The following is a 7,048-nucleotide window of genomic DNA, read 5'->3' on the forward strand; positions in this document are numbered from 1 at the left end:
GATGCACGATTCACACAATTGCGCCTTCTGCCATGCCTCCACTAGTCAGAGGTGAGGGGCAGGGCTTCATGACAGAGCTCTTGCAAGCAAGGGGTGGGGCTGTATGACAGATAGCCTCCACAGCCAATCAGGAGTAAGGGGTGGGGCCACCAGGGCCTGTCAACCAGAGATGTAGAGGGGCCCTGACCATTATAAGCACTCAGAAATGGCAGCTGGCCCTGTGATGTGCCCGTGAAATTGGCTGGCTGCCTCCTTGAGTTGGGTAGACCTCTACTTACACCTTGTTTCATTGGGTCATTAATTGATTAAATATGTGGCAGGGTCACAACTTAAGATGTAATGAACTGGGTAATCATGTCTTAAGTGTAATGTATAGATGGGTCCTAAAATACTGTCATGCCCCCAGTACCATAGTATCTAAATACCTCATGATCTTTAATGTATTTTGTACCCGTCTCCGCTCTAGTAGGTGTTCCCACGCCGCCTTCACCCGAGCCCTAGATCTTGCGGGCCCCGGGCTTACGGGTGGACCCCGGAGGCTACCCCTGGTGAAGTCAGGAGGACCCCTGAACGCACCTGCCACGATTTTGAATGTAACTTCAGTGGGGGGTCCTTCCTTGGGGTAGCCACCAGAGTTGGCGTGGTCCCCGGCGGGTAGTCTTGCGGCTCCGTCCTCCCCTACACCCCGGCCACTCACCACCTGGAGCTCTCTGCCTCTTTTGGGTTCCCATGGTGCCCTGGCCCTGCCGCTGTCTTCCCCCCAACCTGCCGGGCATCCGTAAAGGTCCTCGGCTCAATGGGCCGTCTGCCGGGGTTGCCAGCCCAGACCTTCCGCCTCAGCTCCTTCTTTACTCTGGCTGCTGGTTCCTTCCCCGGCTCTGCTGCCTGAAATGCGGCCGGCTCCCTCACTGGCCCTTCTGACCACAGTGCAGCCGGCTCCTCCACCGGCTCTGCTGCTCAGGATGCCACCGGGTTTCTCTCCGGCTCCGTGGCCAGTTCCCTCCCTGGCTCTGCGACTCCAGACGCTGCTGGTTCCTCCACCGGCTCTGCTGCTTGCAGCGTAGTCAATTTCACCCCCGGCTCTGCTGCTCTCGATGCCGCCGGCTCCTCCCACGGCTCTGTCGCCCGCCCCCTCCACTGGCTCTGTCGCCTATAACGCAGCCGGCTTCTTCACCGGTTCTGCCGACAGCGTCGGAGCCAGTTCTACTGCCAGCATGGCTGCCAGTTGTGCTGCCGGCTTTCTCGGAGCCCGCTCTGGCTCTGCCCCTTGCACTCGCTGCAGCTGGGTGCGGTGGCTGATCTGCTCCCCGCAGGAGCTCACTCCCCTCGACTCTCCTCATCAGCCGCCCCGCTACCTCAGCTGGGCCGCTTTTTGTTTCTTCCGGGAGGCGTCCTCCGCCCCCGCTGCTCTGCCGCAGCCGGATAAACGCCCGGCTGATCACCTGTGCCGGCGTCCTCAGCGTACGCGCCTCCCCCAACTCTTCCAGCTCTGCGGGAGGTAAGTATGACTCCTTGCTGCGGGAGGTAAGTATGACTCCTTGCTGCCCCGAGGTTCCTTCGGTGTCCCAGCTCCCCTGGGACATATTTATCCTCAGAACATAACATAAGAAACTATTATTAGTCTCATTTTTCTGGTTGTGACCCAAGGCACAGAGAGAATATGTGACTTGCCCAAGATTATGCAAGGTGTTTATAGTAAAGCAAGGAATTGAATGTAGCTCTCTGAGTCCCAGAGTTTGTACTGTAATGGAAAGACCATGCTTTCTTTTTACTAGTAACATATAAAACCGAATATTGAATATAGCATATAGAACCTATTTTAGAATACAGGACTTGGTATTGCCAACTCACATTTTTATTTCAATTGTCAAGCTATCTGGTGTTTTGAAAGTTTGGGCTCCTCAGGTGAACTGATTGCATGAAAATTGCAACTTCCACTGAAAAAGGAAGTTTCTAGCCCTCATGGTTATGAAACAAAGTTGGAAATCTTGACTTCTAATTGTTTTAAAGTCAGGAAGTAAATAAAAAGAAAACCAAGTGTATTATTATTTTGACACATTATGATTTTTAACCCAGTCTCATGAGTTTGGGACCCTCACTAACGATCTTTGAATATTGGCAACAACACACTCTTTATTGCTCTATGTTCTATAATGGCAGGCAAATTATTGGGAGTTGAAACTGCTGATCTTCTCACATTATCATCTTGAGAAGAGAATAGAACTATTCTAAAGGAGGGGGCATGTCTTTTAAAGTCACAACAGGCACGGGAGTACTTCAGTGGCTTCTTTCAGTGAAAAGTATTTCCATTTAAGTTGTATTTTGCTGAAGGAATCTTGAAAACCCTGGTCCTGAGAATCCTACACTTACTGTGGGCAAGGTAAAAGTAATCCTTTCAGTGTAATGGAATCATGAGGCTACATTATGTCAGGCCACAATGTCATTTAAGTCATGAAGGAGAAAACCACAGTGGGATCAACTGGAGCATTATGCAACCTAAAGCGACTGGTCGTTGTACAATCCTAAGGGTAAAACTGGTAGTGTTTTCTGACATGCAGAATTTATGGGGTGCAGCTTCTATTCATCTACAAGGAAAGCTTGGTCATTGCCTCACATTTCTTAGTCCTATTTGGGACACTGTTACCAAAGCCCGGAAGACTACAACTGTAGTTCAGTAAGGTCTTTTGTAGGTCACACAAGATGGAGGGAAAGATTTGGGAGGTAGAAATCAGAGGTGGTAAGGTACTACAGTGAAGGGCTGTAGGTAAGGTAAGAAGCTAAGCAGGTAGATAATTTAGCTAGGCTATTTATTATTACATAGGCAGAAGGGATTTAGCCTTATGGAATTTTACCAACAACATTCACACGGATTTTTGACAAAATGTAGCATGCTAGGATAACACTGATGGGCACTAAAATAACTGATGAACCTAATATTACATATATTTAATAAGTATAAATGGCAGCAGAGAAGGAGTCTCTGCCTAGTCTCTTATCTTATTTTACTTAAAGAAAAACTATAAAGGCAAATAAGTGTTCCTGAAGTTTTTGGTGGTTCATACTGAAGACTATGATGTACATTTCCTGCATCAAATATTCTTGCTCCATAATATTTTATGGATCACATGGTAACTTAACAGGATAACGGATACCCCTGGGTTATAGTCATTTGTCTTTTCCTATAGTTCATTGATTGTGCAGAGGTGGTATGTGTTGTAGAAAGTTCAGATCGAAAACCTATTCTTTAGCGCTGTTGGAAACCAGCTTTTCTCTAAGTCAATTGTTCAGTACTTTGTTGTTGATATTATAAACAACAGATAGTTGGCTGATTGGTTTGTGGTTCCTAGAATCTTCTTTGTTACCTCCCTCAGAAGACTAACAACAACATTATTAGGTCCTCTAGCATTTTGCAAAGGGAAAGCAATGAGTGTTGAATCAATAAAATAATCCTCAGTTTTAGTGCTCTAAGTCAAAGAAAACCTCTGTGATTTAAAACTTTAAGTTACTTATCCTTTGTCAAACACTGCAGTGTAAAACATCTTTTGATATTTTACTTGATTTTATTATTTGGATTCCTCTGATGGGAAGTACTTTATTTGAAGCTTTTTCTGATTGTTAAATTAATAGATTAGCTTTAGTAGTGAACCAGTTGGAGTTAATCAGTTGATTATAACTGTAGGGAGGCTTTCTAAGCTGGGCTGGATTTGAAGGGTTTAATACTAATCATAGTTTGAGAGCTACAGCTGCTTCATGTTTGTTTAGCAATTGAGTTGACGAGCAGCTAATTTGAAAAGAAAGCTTAGGCACATGAGTATAAGAGGACAGGTTCTGCTGTATTGGAGGACGAGGCTGAACATTTTTATATATCATAGGCCAGAGCTTTGTTATGCTTCTAACAGAGACTGTAATTGAACTGAAGCCCTGGACCCAAATACACAAACTCTGGAAGGGTTTGGTTCAAATTCTGAGCTTTCATTCATGATTGTATTGGAATGGTGATTCTCAACTTTCTGGTCTTGGAAAAAATTGAGATCAGGATGTGGCTTGTGACGTAATCATGGCTAGAACCACAATGGAGTATGCCAGCTGAAACTGCCCCTACTATGCCTCACTCACCTGTTCCTGCATGCACACTCCAAACCAGAAAATACACTGAAAGAGCTGCTCTAAAGCAGTGGGGGCCAACCTTTTCAACAAGCAGGCCACAAATTAGCCCTGCACCCTCCCCATGTACCACTCCAGTGCCCTTCTCCTGCCCACTCTATTGTTCTGCTTCCTGCCCTATGCTCCCTACTCAATCTGCTGCTCTGCTTGTGGCTCCCTGCTCTATCAGGCACTGTGATGCTTGTCCCTTCCCTGGTCTGCTGTGTGTCACATGCAGAGGCTGCTCATGTCATTTGTGGCACACATGTTGCAGGTTGTCCACATCTGCTCTAGGGTGCCACTTGGTGGCCACTCTCAACACCTCTGTTTCCAGTGTGCTTCAGAGTGGCCAGCACAGACAACCCTAGAATGTACTGGCACAGGGGTGACATGTAGGGAGTGCATGCAGGTGCACGTGCATCCCCTGAGCGTGGCAGTGCACCTCCTACAAAAAGGCATCTAAAATGGTTTTGACAATCTGGCAAAATGTAGATTGTCAAAACCCCACTCAGCTGTCATCTATCCATGTCCTAACTTTTCCTAACTTTTCACCAGTAAAGCTCTCTAGATGACTACCTATTTGCTTCTGGGTATGCTTCGAACTACTTGTATCCTGATGCTACCTAGCAGATAAGTACTTAGGACAAATGTGAGCCCCATTGGGATCCATAATCTATATGTTCCTCTACCCACTGATTTATTTAGTTTTTAGATGTATATCCCACATTGTTCAAAAGACTCAGAGCAGCTTTCAATAAACAAATAATGCATAGACAGGATTCCCTAAGCAACACCCCAAAACCTGAGAACTCTAATTCCCTCACTCCTCCCAACCACCACCTCCTTGCCCAAATCTCCATGTAAGCAAAAACTCCCACCAATTCCAACCACACCTCCCAGCTGCTACTAACATCCAGAGACAACAAATCTCTTCCCACTCCCCACCTGTCCAACCAGCCACCCCCACCATCCCAACTCACTCCTAGGGGAGATCCTCTCCACTCTCCCCCCAAACCCATTCCAAGCCCAAACCACCTCGCCTACAGATGGGTGGTGGCTGTCACCTAAGCTGGTGCCTGAGCAGGCCCCCAGCCCACCCTCAGAGGGAGGTGATCCAGTAGGCTTCTTCAGAAGGACTTGCTAGATCAGGCCCTGTATAAAGCACAGCTGGAGGGGAAAGCACTAATGAACATCTCCCTTTTGATACATTGCTCAGTGGTAGAAAACAATAAAAGGGAGATTCAGGATGTTGGAGACCCAGGTTCAAGCCCCTTTTCTGCCTGAGAGGATTTGAATTTGCATCTCCCACCCTTCAGAAGAGTGCTTCAATCATTAGTGTGCTCAGGCTACTATGGTTTGTGGAGTGGAGATCTCTCAACATCTTTTATAGAAGATATTGTGGTTTTCAAGGAATTAAATAGTTGTTGGATAAAAGGGTATTTGCACTACCACCATTTTGTAAGAAAAGGTTAGCAGTAGGTGCCTAACCCTTGGAACAGTTCTGAGTTTTAAATCCCAAGCACAAACAGATGCCTCTCTGCATCCCAGAGTAAGTCACTTAACTGCTAGAGAAGGGCAGAGCTCAAAATCTACCTCTCTCTCGTATTTTCTGTTGATTAGATACACGTCTCACCCATTAGGCTTAGGTTTCTGGCAACTAAATTTTCAAGACGTACACACACACATGCATCCAGAATGGGTGCATGTACGTAGCTGTGTATGTGCAGCCAGTGTGTAGCCTACTACACATGTTTAGTGTATGCAAGCATCCAGACTGTAGGAGTAATAACATTCACTGCATCTAACAAAGGAGGCTGCTACATGTGAAGACTCATGCCTCTCAGAGTCAGTTAGTCTTGCAATCTGTGTGTAAGTGCCAAAATTGCCACAGATGGCTAGAAAAATGCCAGTTAGGAGCACAAAGAGAAATAAAATTCCCTTTGTAGGGCGCATTCAGACAAACATGCATGTGTGTTTCTCTGGGGATAAATAGCAGTGGCACATAGTTGTACCACTGATATTTGTCCTTGGGGAATACTTGTGCATGTATGCTCTGGCATGAGGCAAGTTGCTCTGGGTGGGGTAGGGGAGGCTGGGACTTGCACGTAGGTTGGTCCCAGCAGCTTTACCTGTGGTCCTGGGGGCTTCCTGGGGCTCCAGCACTGGCAATCCGGTGCATGGAGCCTGCCCAGGAGTTGGAGTGTGGCTTTCACTGGCCAGGCTCCAGTTTTGGGTGGCGCACACTGCCTCCATATGAGCCACTCCACATTTTTCAGGCATACTTTTTTTGACACTGGGCTCACCTATTGTCAAAAGACCCCTACCGTGCTGCAAATTAGCAGTGTGGTGAATGCCTTCATGTGCACCATCACAGAAGGGTCTGCGGTGCCGCATACTGCAAGTGTACACTAGTTTGTATGTGCCCGTAATGTTTAAGATCCGAGGTTCATAAAGCATTTCACATATAGTGGTTAACCTTTTCAACACTCCTTTTAGATATCAGGATGTTGGAGGCTTGAGGTACAGAGAAGTGATTTGTCCAAGATTACTGAAGTCAGTGGCAGAGTTTGGAATAGAAGCAAAGAGCCTTGATTCTTAGTCTCCTGCTCTAATCGTTAGATACATTTCTACTGTTATGGAAAATTTATCCATATTTTTGAAGTTTTTTGGGTTCATTCACCATTTGTATTAGCTCAGTGTAAGGTGAGGATGAAAAAGGAAAGAAAACGTGCTTCAGTTTGGTTATAGCAGAGATAGAAAAGTCTCTTCTAGTCTTTTCTCCAGTTGTTTGCATTCAAAAGGTGATATTACAATTCTTGCTATTGCTAATTATTCCAGAGAAAATGCTTTTCATCTCATTAAGAACTGCTCTTGCAACTTGAAAGAACATATTTTGACACTATTC

The 7,048-nt window shown here is 46.0% G+C and overlaps 1 pseudogene; it reads right to left on the bottom strand.

Moving 5' to 3' along the window:
- Nucleotides 1-793: 793 nt before the first annotated feature.
- Nucleotides 794-1,583, bottom strand: LOC112550738 (annotated as a pseudogene).
- Nucleotides 1,584-7,048: the final 5,465 nt, after the last annotated feature.

Source organism: Alligator sinensis, unplaced genomic scaffold (genome assembly GCF_000455745.1).
Source record: "Alligator sinensis unplaced genomic scaffold, ASM45574v1 scaffold528_1, whole genome shotgun sequence".
Lineage (NCBI taxonomy): Eukaryota > Metazoa > Chordata > Crocodylia > Alligatoridae > Alligator > Alligator sinensis.